General features: G+C 40.5%; 1 protein-coding gene across 1 annotated transcript in view; it reads left to right on the forward strand.

Annotated features, from left to right (window-relative positions):
• Positions 1 to 18,160, forward strand: part of LOC109621475 (protein commissureless 2 homolog) — a 96,649-nt gene that overhangs the window by 20,448 nt on the left and 58,041 nt on the right. The gene's annotated exons all lie outside the window — the stretch shown is intronic.

Genomic DNA, 18,160 nt, shown 5'->3' on the forward strand with positions numbered 1-18,160 from the left:
TCTCTGGAAGGATTACTGAAGAAATTTCTGGAGATATTCCTGGAGGAACTATTGAAGGAATTCCTGGAGTAATTCCTGGAGGAATTTCTGGAGGATATTCTGGAGGAATTTCTATGGAGGAATCCCTTTGAGGAATTCCTGGAGGAATTCCTGGAGGATACTTTTGATGAATTCCTGGAGGAAACTTTTGAGGAATTCTTGGAGGAAACTTTTGAGGAATTTCTGGAGTAATTCCTTGAGAAATCCATGGAGGAATTCTTAGAGCAATTCTTGGAGGGATCTCTGGAGTAGTTTCAGGAGGAATCCTTGAAGGAATTCCTGGAGGAATCTCTGGAGGAATGCTTGGATGAATTCCTGGAGGATTCCCTGCAGGAATTCCTGGACGAATCCCTAGAAAAATTTCTGTAGAAGCACCTGAAGAAATCACTGGAGGAATTCCTGGCGGAATTCGTGATTGAACTCCTGGAAAAATTCTCAATGAAAACCCTGGAGAAATTCTTGAAGGAAGAATTTCTGATGGAATCTCTGTTGGAATTCCTGAAGGAAGCACTGGAGGTATTCCTGAAGGAATCCCTGGAAGAATTCCTGAATCCTTGGAGAAATTCTTGAAGTAATCCATGGAGAAATTCAAAAAGGAATAATTGAAGGAATTTCTAGAGGAATCCCTGGAGAAATTCCTGAAAGAATCTCTGAAAGAGTTACTGAAGAAATCTCTGGAGGAATTTCTGGAGGAATTTCTGGAGGAATACCTGGAGAAATTCCTGGAGGAATTCCTGTAGGAATTTCTGAAGGAATTTCTATGGAGGAAATTCTGGATGGATCCCTGGAGGAATTCCTGAAAAAACTGCTGAAGAAATCTGCGCAGGAATCCCTGGAGAAATTAATGGAGGAATCCCTGGATAAATTCCTGGAGAAATCCATGGAGAAATTCTTGGAGCAATCCCTGGGGGAATCCGTGGAGGAATTCCTAGAGGAATCCCTGGAGTAATTACAGGAGAAATCCCTGGAGGAATCTCTGGAGGAATTCTTGGATGAGTTGCTGGAGGAATCCCTGGAGGAATCCCTGGAGGAATTCGTGGAGGAATCCTTGGTGAAATTCCTGGAGAGATCCCTGGAGGAATTCCAGGAGAAATCCTTGGAGGAATTCCTGGATGAGTTCCTGGAGGAAGCGCTTGAGGAATTCCTGGAAGAATCCCTTGAGAAATTCCTGGAGGAATCCCTTGACGAATTATTGGAGGAATCCCTTGAGGAATTCCTGGAGGAATCCCTTGTGGTATTCTCAGTGTGTGGATTTTTATCGCGAACCACTGAATGGTCCATACTCAGCAAGTGATACATTCACGAATGTAACATTTCGTGAACCGACATGCTCGGGAACGCTCCTCGAAATGCTGTTCATTCTCTTGTCCGGTTCGATACGAGAGCGCAATCAAGAGAGAAGATGCTCGATGACGCTAATGAAAGCGATGCATTCGGTCAGTATATTTTAATGTCATAATTATTTTTTATTGTGACAACACAACCTGCACCGTCATGAATACAGTTAAACTAAATAGTAGTTCACGTTTTTAAAGCGAAAACGCATTAAATACTGATAAAAATAACGATTATTCACAGTTGTTCCAAGCCAACGATGAGAGATCATCGGTAAGTGTTACACTTAGCGATGCCCGCTCATCGCCACAGCTTGTCTATATCGGAGTGTGTCCCTTCGTGAACCATGTGGCTCGACGAGAGAACATACACCGCTTGGTAATTGAAACAGAACCAACAGAAGGGAAGAAAAACTGCCGAGTGGTTCACTTATCACTTTTTCGGCCAAACACTGGGTATTCTTGGAGGAATTCCTGGAAAAATTCCCGAAGGAACTCCTGGAGGAATCCCTGGTGGAATTCCTGGAGGAAGTTCTTAGAGGAGTTCCTAGAGGAATCTCTGGAAGAAGCCCTGGAGAAATTCTTGGATGATCCCTTGAGGAATTCTGGGAGGAATATCTTTAGGAATTCCGGGAGGAATCCCTTGAGGAATTGCTGAAGGAACTCCTGGAGGAATTCTTGGAGGAATCCCTGGAGAAAGTTCCTGGAGGAAGTTCCTGGAGGAAGTTCCTGGAGGAAGTTCCTGGAGGAAGTTCCTGGAGGATTTCCTGGAAGAACCGCTGAAGGAATTCCTGGAGCAAGTCCTGGAGAAATTCATAGAGGAATCTCTGGAGGAATTCTTGGATGAGTTGCTGGAGGAATCCCTGGAGGAATTCATGGAGGAATCCTTGGTGAAATTCCTGGAGAGATCCCTGGAGGAATTCCAGGAGAAATCCTTGGAGGAATTCCTGAATGAGTTCCTGGAGGGATCGCTTGAGGAATTCCTGGAAGAATCCTTTGAGAAATTCCTGGAGGAATCCCTTGACGAATTACTGGAGGAATCCCTTGAGGAATTCCTGGTGGAATCCCTTGTGGTATTCTTGGAGGAATTGCTGAAGGAATTCCCGAAGGAACTCCTGGAGGAATCCCTGGTGGAATTCCTGGAGGAAGTTCTTAGAGGAGTTCTAGAGGAATCTCTGGAGGAAGCCCTGGAGAAATTCTTGGATGATCCCTTGAGGAATTCTGGGAGGAATATCTTTAGGAATTCCGGGAAGAATCCCTTGAGGAATTGCTGAAGGAACTCCTGAAGGAAGTTCCTGGAGGAATTCCTGGAGGAAGTTCCTGGAGGAAGTTCCTGGAGGAAGTTACTGGAGGAAATTCCTGGAGGAAGTTCCTGGAGGAAGTTCCTGGAGGAAGTTCCTGGAGGAAGTTCCTGGAGGAAGTTCCTGGAGGAAGTTCCTGGAGGATTTCCTGGAAGAACCGCTGAAGGAATTCCTGGAGCAAGTCCTGGAGAAATTCATAGAGGAATCTCTGGAGGAATTCTTGGATGAGTTGCTGGAGGAATCCCTGGAGGAATTCATGGAGGAATCCTTGGTGAAATTCCTGGAGAGATCCCTGGAGGAATTCCAGGAGAAATCCTTGGAGGAATTCCTGAATGAGTTCCTGGAGGGATCGCTTGAGGAATTCCTGGAAGAATCCTTTGAGAAATTCCTGGAGGAATCCCTTGACGAATTACTGGAGGAATCCCTTGAGGAATTCCTGGTGGAATCCCTTGTGGTATTCTTGGAGGAATTGCTGGAGGAATTCCCGAAGGAACTCCTGGAGGAATCCCTGGTGGAATTCCTGGAGGAAGTTCTTAGAGGAGTTCTAGAGGAATCTCTGGAGGAAGCCCTGGAGAAATTCTTGGATGATCCCTTGAGGAATTCTGGGAGGAATATCTTTAGGAATTCCGGGAAGAATCCCTTGAGGAATTGCTGAAGGAACTCCTGAAGGAAGTTCCTGGAGGAATTCCTGGAGGAAGTTCCTGGAGGAAGTTCCTGGAGGAAGTTACTGGAGGAAATTCCTGGAGGAAGTTCCTGGAGGAAGTTCCTGGAGGAAGTTCCTGGAGGAAGTTCCTGGAGGAAGTTCCTGGAGGAAGTTCCTGGAGGAAGTTCCTGGAGGAAGTTCCTGGAGGAAGTTCCTGGAGGAAGTTCCTGGAGGATTTCCTGAAGGAATCGCTGAAGGAATTCCTGGAGCAAGTCCTGGAGAAATTCATAGAGGAATCTCTGGAGGAATTCTTGGATGAGTTCCTGGAGGAATTCCTTGAGGAATTTTTGGAAGAACTCTTGGAGGAATCCCTAGAAGAATTCCTTAAGGAACTCTTGGAGGAATTTCTAAAGGAATCCATTGAGGTATTCCTGGAGAAATCGCTGAGAATCCCTGGAGGAATAACTGAAGGAATTATAGGAAGATTTCCTAAAAGAATCCGCGGAAGTATCCCCTGAGGAATGCCTAACAAAATCACCAGAACTAATTTCTGAAGAAAGCCTTTGAGGAATTTTTGAAGGAATCATAAGGAATACCCGAAAGAATTTCCGGAGGAATTTCCGAAGGAATTCCTATGGAGGAATTCTTGAGGGATTCTCTGAAGGAGTTCCTAAAACAATCCTCGAAGGAATTTCTGCAGCAATATTTGAAGAAATGTCTTCTATGCATTCTTAATTAAAATGCCCGTCTAGTCCAAAGATTATTCAATTGATTCACAGTGCATATTTATTTGTTCTTATGTCAGTAATGGTCTGCTTTTATGATTTGGGCAGTCCATGCTTAAGCTGCGATGCCTTTTAATTTTTTTATTTGTTTGGCAAAAGTACCTAATAACATTTAGAAATCAAACTACATAAGTGACCCGATTTTATCAGCCCCTTTTCGAAACACATATTTTGCTCTCTTCAAACACTTAAACAGTTTTTCAAATTTTTATTCCTATATGTTCTGGATCTCAGTTGTAGCTTGATAATAAATATTATTAAATTGCTTAAAATGTGATCGTATGATAATGAGAGCAAAAAGTTCGTCGCATAATGGGGCTGACAAAATCGGGTCCTTACTGTAGCGCGAAAACTTTTAAAGCCATTTTCCCAATCATGGAAAATGTGTTCTGATTCATAAATTCAGCGAAAAAGGAGACATGCCACATTAAGCTAAAAAAAACTCTCAACTAGGTGCTATATCAATTTGTCGAATTGGTTATCCTGCTGCTCCGGGGAGGATTACTCAGAACCCGACGGAGCACTATGCGATAACACAAACGCTGAGCTAATGGACCACTGATTGGGACCAGAAGAGATCAACCGCCTTTTCCCGTTCTGTTTTTGGAACCGGTTGTGCGAGATGTGGCTTCATGTTTTACAGCTATGATGAAAAAATAGGATGACTCACTCCAACCGGGTCAAGCTTCTATGGAATTTTTCGGTTCAATCATAGAATGAAAGGATGGACGACGGATAAGCTCTGGTTTTGGAACTCGCTCGTGTGTGTGTGGTAACAAGGTTATCTAGTAGAAAATATCGAGTTGCTTGTTCTGACCTACATCACCAAAGAGGCAACAAAGAAGATTGATGACCGTGTTCAATCATTAACTATGATGAGAGTGGCTTTTCTCGTGTGAAACCTAATGGCGGTGTTCTTCCGACGTAATATTGATTATAGAGAATCAGTTCATCGCTGCTGCTCGCAGTAAAACGAATCAATTTACAGTTACTTCATGCGCTAGTACCAGCGTTTACGCCGTCGTCACGTCTATTTAAAGCCCTTTGGGCGAGTAGGTAATGGACTTGACCTTCTGATTGAATGCCCCGTGTTTCACCAGATCCGGCGATAACCCTCCGACCTCATTCTCGGTGTGTGACGCTCTTTGTTTTGTTTACGGCAATTTTCAACTGTCACGCGTCCGAAAACATTGTGTGCAGGACAACAAATTGTAACAAGCAGCTGCCAAATTGTTTGCGCTTATCTGTAAAATTTCCTTCGATTAATGTCCCCGGCTAACAGTTAGGGTGGCCAGGCCATGTTAGCCTTTCGTTGCTTCAGGGAATTTTGAAACTAAGTCATTACTAGTCCTGGTTTTTTTGCACAGTACTTACGAAGTGGAAACTAGTAATTTCCACGTATGGTAACCCTACCGCCCTATGACCGTGACCTGCTATTCAATTCGGTCAAACGGAAAAGGGTCACCGCGCATTGTGTCGCCTCCAGCCAGCATATGCGTTTGTCGTTTTGCTAGAATTTCGTAGGCGCTGACAGAATGGATCGATTAAATTGACGTATTGACAACTGTCCCAACGACCAACAAGAGTGATAAAATCTGCTCTTATCCCGGTCCGGTGACCCCCAGCAGATCTGATTAATGGAACACATGTCCAAATTTGGAACATGCTTCATCGGATGGAATGTAGATATGTACTTCATCCTGAGGACTCAACGAGTAGTTCCAGTAGCTCGATATGGTAGCATATTTGAAGCTGGCTCGGGGCAATAAACTTGCAACAACATCCGTCGAACGGTAGCAACAACTGAGGAAGGTACAACCGTGGCAGAGGAATAAAGAAGAAATAAATCCAAAGCCCATAATTTATTCTAGCATTTCTTCCACCGCGCAGACGGCAACAGTTGGCCGCCGGATCCCGTCCGATGATGTCTGACGGCGCAAAATAAACGAGCGAAAAAGAGTGCGCCCAGTCAGGCTACAACACATGGCCAAAGGTATCAAGCAATTTGATTGCATCTTTTTCATCATCTTCGGCGCTCTTATTACCGGAGTATTTCAAATAACTATCCAGCATCCATCCATGGACTCGGTGAAGTGGCTTAAGGGATAGTGTAAGGGCTTAGGAAGGGCCGGCTGCATGACTGATTGCTTTGCCGTCAAGCGATTCCTGCCGGCATTGTTCGCCAAGGAAGATGGAATGAAATTAAGATGTATGCTTTTCGAGCAAAATGGTAGGGGAGGATCAAGGTGATCTGCTGAATGATTCTCTTGTATGCTTGGATCATGAGGGTAAATCGAAAAAGTTACATTGTTGGTACTGAGAAGGCATTAGCAGTATGAACGGTCAAAATTACTCACTATGCTTTGTATGAACTACAGATTCTTGGGCTAACGGAGTAATTTATTTTTTTGTATGGGATACAGAATTTCCAAAAAAGCTATACAGATTTTCGAAAAAGCCATCTGGCATCCCTGCTATGTAGTGACGTCATATTATATTTTAGAAGATAAATCTAGCGCTTCTGAGTAAATTATATACTCGAGGTGTTCCATGGGAATTGATGAGAGTTTAAAAGAAACTCACAGGGGCCTTGGGGAGACTTTCAGATTAGTTTTGAAGCGTATCAAGTCATTTCAGGGGGCATCCGGACAATTTAAGAAAAGTCTACGGTCGCTCAAAAGGGTTTTAATAGGGATCAAGGTATTTCAAGGAGTTACAGGAGGTTTTGGGAGGTTTCAGAAGTCATTCAAGGCATTTCAGAAGAGTTTCAGGGAAGTATCGGGGGTGTCGAGGAGCTTCAGAAGAGATTTAGATAAGTTGTCAGTGCCTCGAAAGGAGGTTTTAGAGCATTATTTTAAGGTATCTACTGTGAAATTTCCGGGGTAAATTGACAAAAGATATATGAATAAGCCTAGGTGAATAAATACCTCATTATTAATAGTTATACTTGTAGATTCGATGACTCATACTCAAAAGAGTTCTTGTGGTCTAATAGAAATTGAACTCGTAAAAATATGAGAAGCATTTTTTGCAAATACAGGTCGGACTCGATTATCCGGGTGACTCCAAAATTATTTCACCCCGGATAATCGAATCACCCGGATAATCGAGCCATGCTTCTTTTCTTTTATTTTTGATGTTCTTCAATCAAAAACTGTTCGTTAAACATAGAAGCTAATGTCGAATTCGTTTATTTGCACCGCCTGCACCGCTTTGCCACCGGGTGTAGCAAACTTGCACCGAAACCGTTCGTTTATTCGCAGGTACTGTTCCGTTTTGACACTCGATTAGCACCGGTGCAAGAAAATGCTACACCCAGATTGAGCTCGGTGTAGCAAGTACAAAGCTAGTTTTACCAATACATGCATATCACTGAACTTGTATCGTGGTTTTGTTTTGGTAGGAACGATGTTTTTTTTTTGGCGTTAGGTAAATAATTTTCTTGGATTATTAAATATTTTGTTTATTTTGAGATGTTTTGTTTCCAAACAGCAAATCTGTGCATTTTAAAATTTTTAGACTTGATCGGCTTTCAACTTCTGAGGAATCTTCAAAATTTATTGGTGAAATGAAATTTCAAAGAGTTGCTACAACGTACATTTTTCCCATCACTATTTTTTTTTGGTTATCGCAAATATGAGGATGTATTTTAATCAGGAGAAATGACACTTCCTTTGCTAATAAAAAAAATGCGTGTTTATCCGTTGCTAACCGTCGTTAACCGCGTCTAACTGCTGCTCAGTTAGCAGCGGCTAGCGACGGTTATGAATGTATAAACCTGGATTTTCCAGTTAGAAAAAGATATGTCATTCCCCTTGATTTTAATGAGAAATATGAAATATTAACATTGGAATTTTCTATCCCAGGGTGATCTGTTATTTATGAAAAATTTTGACGTAATACAGTTTTGATAAGCCGAGAAAAGAATAAAAATCTTTTAATTCAAATTCGACTAAAATATTACTGAAGTAACATTTCGTAGCTACAGAAAATTTCGAAAACCGTAAATTCTATTTATTTTTTTTCAATTACAGCAAATAATGAATTTTTCAAATACATTGAAAGTCAAACAAATGCCACAAAAGGATGGTTAAAGCGTTTTTAAAATGAGTTGCGTTTCAAAACGTTATGTTTTAAAAAGCATTAACTTTTTTTTCTTTTTATGTTGTACCTAACAGTTTTCTATTGGACTGCCTTTAACACTTGAAGCACAGACAAACAGACGTAACACCTTGAACGATTTTCATGGATATCCATCGCCCAGTTCACACTACCATCACCTGGTGGAAAAGTTGCACGAATCACTGTGTTGTGCCATATCGTCAACAGAAGGCGCTAGCGTGAAACGTCAAACGCATAGAAAAACGATGCGCGCGCCTCTGGTTGTGAAAGCCACTACTATGAAAATTTAAAATGATCGTTAAAAGCGTGGTCGATGAAAATTTCGCAAGTGTTACGTCTGTTTGTCTGTGCTTGAAGTGTTAAATTTGGACACGTAGATCGTTTAAAATTGTATGTAAGCATTTTTTTTTTATTAGCCAACGAAAATGTTTAAACTCTGTAAAGTTACTTTTTATTGCAAAAGAGTATTAAAACATTGGATAATAATTTTCAAGTATAATTGATCCACATACAATTGATCATTACAAGTTTATCATGTACAAGTGGATTACTGAAAACTTTCAAAATTGTTTAATTGGATATCGAAAGTAAAAATATAAATAAATTGAGATAATTTTGATTGTGTTTATTTTCGATATTTTTCATTATTTTCATTAACGCTCTTACGCGCTCTTACTAATACTATCATAAACTGTTAACAAATTGCACCGAAACCGTTCGTTTTTCCGGTGTCAATTGCTACACCGGTGCAGTGCACCGTCGGGAATAAACGAATTCGACATAACATACATAACGTTGTTGTGCCTAAACTCAACGTCTAGTATTATTACAACCATGTTTTTTAAAAATGAAATTTTAGCTGAAAAATGTGAAAAAATAAAAACAATTTTTAAATAGGCTAAATTCTACTTACAGGTGTTGTATTTGATGTTTATCACATTTGTTGACGTATTGTTATCTAAAAATTTGTAAACAAAGCAAAAACAAACTTTTCCCCGGATAATCGAGCCATTTTTCCCGGATAATCGAGCCCCGGATAATCGGGCCCCCGGTTAATTGAACCCCCGGATAATCGAGTCCGACCTGTAAATGCACTATTCAATCCATTACATTTTGGAACATAATATTTTATAATAATGTGCCTGTAACTTCAGAAGCTGACTCCGAAAAAACTCTAAACTCCTCTTGAACCCGATGTAACGCACATGAAACTCTACGAAGCCCACATAAATGACACTGTAACGCCTCCAGAACCCCCTCAGAATCCTCTAAAACATCTTTAAATTATTTCTAAAACCCCCTAAAACTCCCTGGAACCCCATATAACGCACCCTCCGAAGTCCGAACACATATCAGCCCCTTCCCAAAAACGCCCCTGACATCCCCTGTGACGTCTCGGAATTAGCCCCCTCCTAAAACTTACTAGAAAGCCCTCTGAAGCCCCGCATGACGCTTTAAATCTCCTAGCCACTCACCCTTCTTAAACTTCTTTGAATCCTTGATATCAATTAGGTAATAAACTGAATCTATTTAAGCAAAAAATCTATGTATGCAGTCCCGACACACACATAAATGGAGGTTTAGGTGTATTATAGCTGTAGATTTTAACTCTTAATCTTAATCTTAGTCCTTAACTCAAAAACACTCTGGATGACCAAGCACATAATAAAGATTTTTCACCTCCAACTGTCTACGAATGATTAATAAAATGTGGGACACAAAAATTTCAAGAAATATAAGGTAAGATTTCGATTCTATCCAATGGAAACACAAATTAAACAGAAGAAGAAAAAATAAGTTTCCTCTGAACTATACTGTTGGTACCAAAATTGCTGTCCAGAGCTGCTTCCAATTCAATCAAATTAATTTGGTCCACTAAACAAAAAACACCTCACGCGCTGAACCTCATGCAACCCTAAAACCCACCCGGTTCTCGCTTCTTTGGCAGATAGCCTTCCCACCGGCAGCCGAAAGCTAACTCTAGGGGAACGTCCATAAATTACGTCACGCTTTGAGGGGGGAGGGGGGATTCAGCAAAGTGTGACGACTCATACAAAAATTTCAGGGGTCTATACAAAAAGTGTGACATAGGGGGGAGGGGGGTTGAAAATGATCGATTTTTGCGTGACGTAATTTATGGACGTTCTCTAGTCCGTTTTGAAGCCTCCTCGTTTACTTGAACCTTTCCCGAGCCGAGCCGCAAATTGTGAAATGTGCACGAAAATGTAATTTAAATACACAATGCAGTACCGTTGCTCGTCATCGTCCCAGAGCCGCCAAATGAATTTCGCTGAAATGAATCGTAGCTGCAAAACTGTGCAGCAGATTCGATGATTAACTTCGGTGGAAGTGGGGGCAATCCAGCTTCGAATGAGAGGACCCTCGTCGTGTCCGCTGCGGTTCAAGCAGAGCTTAACATTTTTCGCAGTAATTTGGAGAAAAGGTAGAAACCTGACCAAACTCCTGAGCATGGGATTAGCCGTTCAATTCATTGTAAGTTTTCACAAGATTGGTTTCATCCGATGAAAATGCAATAAATGGCAAATGCTCCGAACACTCCGAACAGAAATGCACGTTCTACACGGACTATAACGAAGTATGAATTAAGGTTTCTCATTTTAGGCAGTTTTTTTCCCCTGATTTTCAGACAGATTATTACCGATCGGTGCTCGGCGAACTAAGTGACTTGAAGGGAAAACATGGTCTGGATCGATAAGAAGTGGCCAACAGCTGCTGAAAGCAAGCAATGAAGTCATTTGTGAAAATCAGGAATGCTTTGTTGGTTATGTTCCGAAAATGAAATTTGTCGCAACAGTAATCCAATAAAATAATCATCTTCTTCTTATGGCGCTATAAAAGCATGCATTGAATAAAATTGACAAATAGTTTAACTGTAAAGTGAAGAAACGATGCATACAAAAAATCGATTTATTTAGAACTTGAGATAGGAATAAAATTCGCTCAAAACATTTCTATTAACGGGCGTGACCAGAGCTTTTGTCATCAGCGCCCATTATACAAGAAGACTCAATGAAGAGAAGGGTCAAGTTCACTTCCAAACTAATTAGATCGATCAATAATACAACATTTCCGTGCAGGCAGTAAGTGTATACATACAGTGTAGCAAATTCTGGTTTGGATTACCTCATTATTGGATGGCTTCATTATCAGGTGCCGGTTGCATTGCATAACGACCTGTTAGATGAGCAGTTATGCATGAACGCGACATTGATGCATTATTGGGTCACTGCTCAATAACCTCATATGGGGCCGTCCATTCATTACATAAGGCATCTTTTACAAATTTCCGATACCTTCCTTTTTCCCTTTGTAAGATTTTTTTTGTGCAAGTTTTGTATGACACGTAAGATTTTTGAAGCCCTCTTCTCCGTGAGAGTTTTAACGTAATTATTGAACAACTTTGTATTTGTAAATATAGATGGCAAAACCAAGTGCACACTTTCTTTCTATGCAGATTTATAATGAACTAGCTGTCCCGGCAAACTTTGTCTTGCCGTCTTGTGGTGGTTTGACAACTGTTGAGCTCAAAATAGCACCGCACTCTAGATTGATTTCATTTCGATCGTGTTGATTTCCTTCCCAGCTTATAAAAAATCAATACTTTATCAATTTTCTTACATTTTTCAGTTTATTTTTGTAACTTTTTATACATATAAACACAGCCACCATGAATACGTATCGAAACGTGCAAGGGTCATGCTGATCGGTTCGGCCGTTCGTGAGTTTTGTTGCCTCAAAGGGACTACAAACTCATTTTTATATATATAGATTGGAACATCTACAGATAACTCACTCGTAAAACGATGGTATTGTTATTAATTTTAATCTATATCAGCATTGCAAATGAAATTTATATGGGATTTAGTATTACTTTTTCGCAAAGCGATCCGACACTTACGATAAAAGTTATAGCGTTCAGATCGTATGATGGTGCTTCACATTTAAGGACAGACTTGTTAAAATCCCAAAATGGCCTCCACAATGGCCGACTTTGGCACCTACTCACGACTTCGAGGGCACAAATATCTTCGTAAATAAAACCAGCGCACCTGATATTCTTATTTTAAGCTTATTACAAGTGAGCAAGAACAGAATAATAAAATGCACATCTGTGTGAAGTTTCCCTCTTGAGATTTGTGCGTGTGAAATTCGTTTGCACTGTTGAAGCGGGATGTAAAGGCGTTTGTCCTTAACATGTTAAAGAATAAGGCTATCTGACGTTTGTTCACCCCTCTCTTTTTGGCTCTCGAGAAGCATTGTTTCCGTATGAAAATATTAAACAAAAACCTGCTATCTTCTGCTGCTGCTTGAGAGAGAAGGGTGATAATCGTTAGATTGCCTTATAATATCTATATATATAAAAATGAGTTTGACTTCCCTTTGAGGCAACAAAAGTCACGAACGGCTGAACCGATCAGAATGAATCTTGCATGGTTAGATTCGTATTCATGGTGGCTGTGTTTATATGTAAAAAAAAACTAGGAAAATGAACCAAAAATGTAAAAATATAGACAAAATGCTGATTTTTTATGACCTGGGAAGGAAATCAGCACGATCGAATTGAAACCAATCTAGAGTGCGGTGCTATTTTGAGCTCAATAGTTGTCAAACCACCACAAGACGGCAAGACAAAGTTTGCCGGGACAGCTAGTCAATAATAAAATCTTAGTTTTTGGCTTGAATAACCAAGCGTATAACTCCGGTATGACTCTGCATCCATAGGTAATCCTTACGCTGATGATGGGTACATAATCATCATCATCATCATCATCATTTGAATTACCAAGCGTATAACTTTTTTCACAAGCGACGGATCATTGTGCGGTCTTTGACAAAGTTTTTCGGTGTATCCTAGGCTAGACTTCAATTTCAATACTTAAATAGTTTTAGACAAAAAAATCAACTTATAGGAATAATACAAAAAAGTACGTTTTCCCATACTAAATCCCATACCAATTTCAATTGCAATGCGGGATACGGGGATGCCACCAATCGCTCCTAAATTTAGCAAAGTTTTAATAGACGCTAAAAGTGATTCCAATTTACAGTTTGTTGGCCCAGAACCATTCTGTGGTAAATATATCAAACTGTACAATTAAAATGGACCTAAAACGCTGGGATGAGCAGAGGGTGATATCCAATTGGATGGATGTCAAAAATTGCAATCAGTCAAAACGATTTATAACACCAATTGCTTATAAAACCAAAAAGCTCTTTGAGCTCAACAAGAGAGCTCTAGTAACTGGACACTGCTCGAGCAGGTATCACTTGAAAAATATTGGCCAGATTCAGAGTGATAGCTGTCGTTTATGTAATACGGAACGGGAAACCTCAGAACATCTGCTTTGCAGTTGTGGTGCTTTATACACGCGCAGGCAAAGATTTATAAATAGTGGTTGCTTGCAACCCACACAGCAAAAAATTTCTTGTGATATCAGATCAGTTTCGCTGCACATCAGTCGCGTCGTAAAAGTGATGTACATATTTACATCCTTTCCACGCAGCAAATCAGCCGCCGCAGCTTGACAGAAGGTCTAGCAATCGCTAGAACCGGAACGATAGATGATTCATATATAAGTAAAATATTGGCATGGATTCGTACACTGATCCGTTAATTGTAAGGCATATCCCTTACCTCTCGGCTATTTCACCGAATTGGAAGACGGATGATAAATATGATTCTGCTTCTGGGTATCAGCTGAAATGGGTTTGTTGACACTTTCCGGTGCCAACTAGGGTGTACATGGTGAGTGTGATAATTGTTGGAAAACGATGCAACAGTCTGAAATTACGTTCGAAATTGGATATGTCGCCAGAAATTACGCGCCTGGATATTACAAAATTATTTGCTGTGCAGTGAGGTCTGGTCTGCAGAACCTGGTAAGGTCTTGGGGTTTAGTAATTCCATTGCACCTGACTGGAAGACGACGCGTCGTGGCAGAAGCTGATTACTTGGCATATGGTAATTAGCTAGCTAGATGCGAATATCAAAACGGGACTTGCCACAATAGTTCAACTAATTGGACGCTGTCAGTGGCTTAATTTCCCCGACAGGGGAAGGAAAAAATAGGCGCTAAAAAGAATCGAAAAAGCTTTATTCCAAAAAATCGACCTTGTTGACCCAGTTTATTACCTACCCTTCCTCAATGACCGTGATCGTGTTGGCCAGCGCCGTTATTGAATTTTTAAAACCTCTGACTCTCAAAAGTGCTAACCTTAGAGGTTCCATCTTCCATATTAGTTGTATGTACACACCCATAAAAAAAATCATGTAATTTCAGCTAAACCTAACGTATGCGAGCATCTTTGGAGACGTAAATTTGCGAGCAATTCCATTTGACTTCGATGATCAATTTATTTTGTATTTTTGCGCAAGCAAAAGGACATTTAAAAACCCCTAACCTGGAGATCAACACAGCGCACCACATTCGAAGCTAGGATTCGATACATGGATTTAGAGAAAAAACGATTTTCGCTCACTCCAAGAACTTATGCTGAGATTTAAGCTGGATTCCTGCAAGATTTTATTTTTTTGAAGTCCTTCACTAAGTCATGGTGCGATTCCTCCAGGAATGAGTGCTTCGATTCTACCAGGAATTTCTGGTGGCGTTTATCCAAGAGTTCCACCGAAATTTCATTAAAAAATTCTTCCAGGGATTTCTGTTAAAGTTCGTTCAATTATTTTCCGAATATTACTCCAGAGGTTGTTGCTGGGATTCCTCTAGGATAGCTCCAAAAATGTTTGCTGGTATTCTTACAAGATTTTTCCAGGAATTTCTACAGGAACTCCTAAAAAATGTATCCAGGGATTTCACTGGGGATTTCTCCAATAACTCTTTCCAGAATCACTTCATGGATTAGTCCAGGAAATTATCCAGGGATTTTCGTAGGGATTCTTTCAGGAATGTCTCTTGAGATTCCGTCAGGAATTCCTGCTAGAATTCCTTCAGACATGTTTGCTGCGATTTCTCCAGAAATTTCTGCTGGGATTCTTCAGGAATTTCTTCTGTAGTTCTTTCAAGCATAATTTAGGATCATCCTTCAAGAATTCTTCCAGGGATTTCTATAAGAAACTCTTCAGATGTTCCCGTAAGATTTTTCCAGGCATTCCTACTGTAATACCAACATAAGTTTTTGTTGGGATTCCATCAGAAATTCATACTGATATTCCTGCCGAACTTTCCCAGGAATTTCTACTGGAGCTTCTCTATGGATGTAGGGCCTGGAACCATTTGGGCAGGGTCTATTTTAGTCAATTGTTGATGTAACTCAGCCAATTTGAAGCAATTGAATTAGATGTTGTACGTAGCTCACCGTGGCGCAACAATCAAGCCAATTGATTCAAAGTTGACTGAGTTATAGCAGTAAACGCCCAAAATAGGTCTCCCTGACCAAATGATCCCAAACCCTGTCCAGAGATTTCTGAAGGGTTTCTCCAAAAAATCTTCCTAAAATCACTCCGTGGATTTTTTTTCTAGGGATTTTCCTAGGGTCTCCTAGGACTATGGACTTCCTCTAAGGGTTCCTCCAGAAATTCTGCTGGGGACTCATCCAGGGATTTAACCAGCGGTCCATCTAAGGATTTCTTTAAAAAAAAACAGCAGCCTATGCTTTGTTTTTTTTTTTGCACGGGTCGTTTTTCTACCATAACTCAATCAATTTTAAGCATATTGACTTGAATTTTCGTTCACTGATAGTACTGATGGTGTTTCCCTGTGAAATTTTTTATGTGGATCGGTTTAGAAATGGCGGAGTTTTTATCGAAAATCAACCCGCGCAAAAAAAATCGGGTGTATGCTTTTAGTTATTTCTCCAGGAATATCACAAACAATTTAGCCAAGAATTTATGTGGGAGAATGTTTCCAGGATTCTTCTGTAGATTTCCCTACATGACTTTCTTTATAGATGTCCTAGATGTCCCTCTTGGAATTTCTCCTCCTGGATTTGCTCTTGGTATTTCTCCAGCAAATCCCTTGGTATTGCTCCAGAAATTTCTCTTATGATTTCTTCTGAAATTCTTGTAAAGATTCTTTTAGAAATTCTTGCTGGGAATTCTCCTGGAATTTCATGAAAAATTCAGAATTCCATGTAAAATTCCATGAATTTCTTAAGAGATTTCAATAGGAATCTCTCCAATGGTTCTTTTAGGTAGGTAGTAAGGTTCACCGGACCGGGGCAAGTTTAAACGGGTTGATAAGATGAAATAGCTGCCCGTGTAGCTGATGGCTTAGAATAGCACTACGGACCACCTGTTCCGGGGGTAAAAGTCCACCAAACTGGGAACCTCAATCCAAGGTGTCAGACGACCCATGCTGATGGATGAATGGTTGATCAAAATCAAGTGTATAAAAAAAACAAAACAAAAACTGTATCAAAATCGATACTTTATTGCCCTTCAATGGCAGTTGAGTAATGTGACATGCACATGCGGGTAATGTCACAATAGATCTAATAACTGGTCGGAGTGACAGACAACAGGAATAAAAAAGAGATAAAACAGCAGGTTTACGTGATTATTCTCTGGATATGGTGCATGAACCAATTTACATTGGGCCCTTGCTAATCCTAGTTTTTCACAGATGTTGATATTCTATATGTATCTCACTGACAGGCTCTTCAGCAACAAAATACCTCTGCTTTAAGTAGAAAAGAATGTTTCACCGCCCAACTAGGCGAACGAAACTGATATCCCTGATTGGCACAAATATAAACAGCAATCAAAATTAAAGTCGGGTGGTGACGATGACACCAATGTCAGATCCTGCGAACGGCTGGCCTCTTATAAAGTAAATATTTTTGTTTCCACTTGACGATGATGGCTCCGCGTGCTCGTTGGCTTGGCTCAGTGAGCAGCAGTCAGGCAGGCACGGTTGATTACCTATTCCTATATGAGGATATTCGATTAAAACGTGTGGTGCTCGCATGAGAGCCATCAAAACGGTGCACGCGACCCCCGACGACCGACGACTCGTTGTTGATTGCAATAACACAAAATAGCCAAATTTGATTTCCAGTGAGTTTATTATGTTGGCCTGTACTCTACACACCTCCTAGCATGCAGCACCGTATGTTTGCCATACTTGAATGTAGTTCAAAGGATAGGTGGACCGAGGATTATTTTGATTGGGGTTAAAGGTGTGCCGGAACGAAATACAATGTATCCGATTGGAAGTGCTGCGAATGGATCGGGTAAGCGAAATGAATTGGGGTGGGTTTCAAAACAATTACACGTGTATGGTATGAGTACCGCATTAGTTGAAAAGGTCCTGGTGTGTGGTGGCAGATGTTGGATTGTACGTATGGTTGATGTGATTATAGTAGGAAAACGTACACCAAATTGATTCCGGGAGATTCATGCCTTGTCAAAAAGCTAGCCTTGACTAAACTTGCTGCAGGTTCTAAACTTTCTGAATATAAACTGAAAGCAATTAGACAATCAGTTATCTGCCGCCACTCGCATAACAGTCCCATCTTTGCTGGGTTTCCTATTCATATGGGACTGTTTTGCGAGTGGGGGCAGTTATCGCAATCAATCAAAACGTATATACATTATAAGTAAATTATGCGTTTTTTTTTTGAGAAAGATTTTGGGAATCGATTTCTATACATATTTGCAATAATATGCTAAGATGGATCGAGCTTCAATAATGCAATAATATGCTAAGATCGAGATCGAGCTCAACAAGTTGACAGTATTTCAACTAGTGATTCAGTAAGAATAACAGGTGCACCGTTTTCCCTATCATAAATATGTGCAAATACACTTTATTCTTTCCATGCCTGACGAACAGACTACAAAATCTAAATAACGCTGTATAACATCTCCTCAACAAGTACCTAATCCCAATCCATTACGCTTTGCAACCAAAGAACGGTGTCAAAACGGACTTCCTGCCACCGCATTCACCACGGAAT

This window comes from Aedes albopictus, chromosome 3 (genome assembly GCF_035046485.1).
Source record: "Aedes albopictus strain Foshan chromosome 3, AalbF5, whole genome shotgun sequence".
In the NCBI taxonomy this organism is placed as follows: Eukaryota; Metazoa; Arthropoda; class Insecta; order Diptera; family Culicidae; genus Aedes; species Aedes albopictus.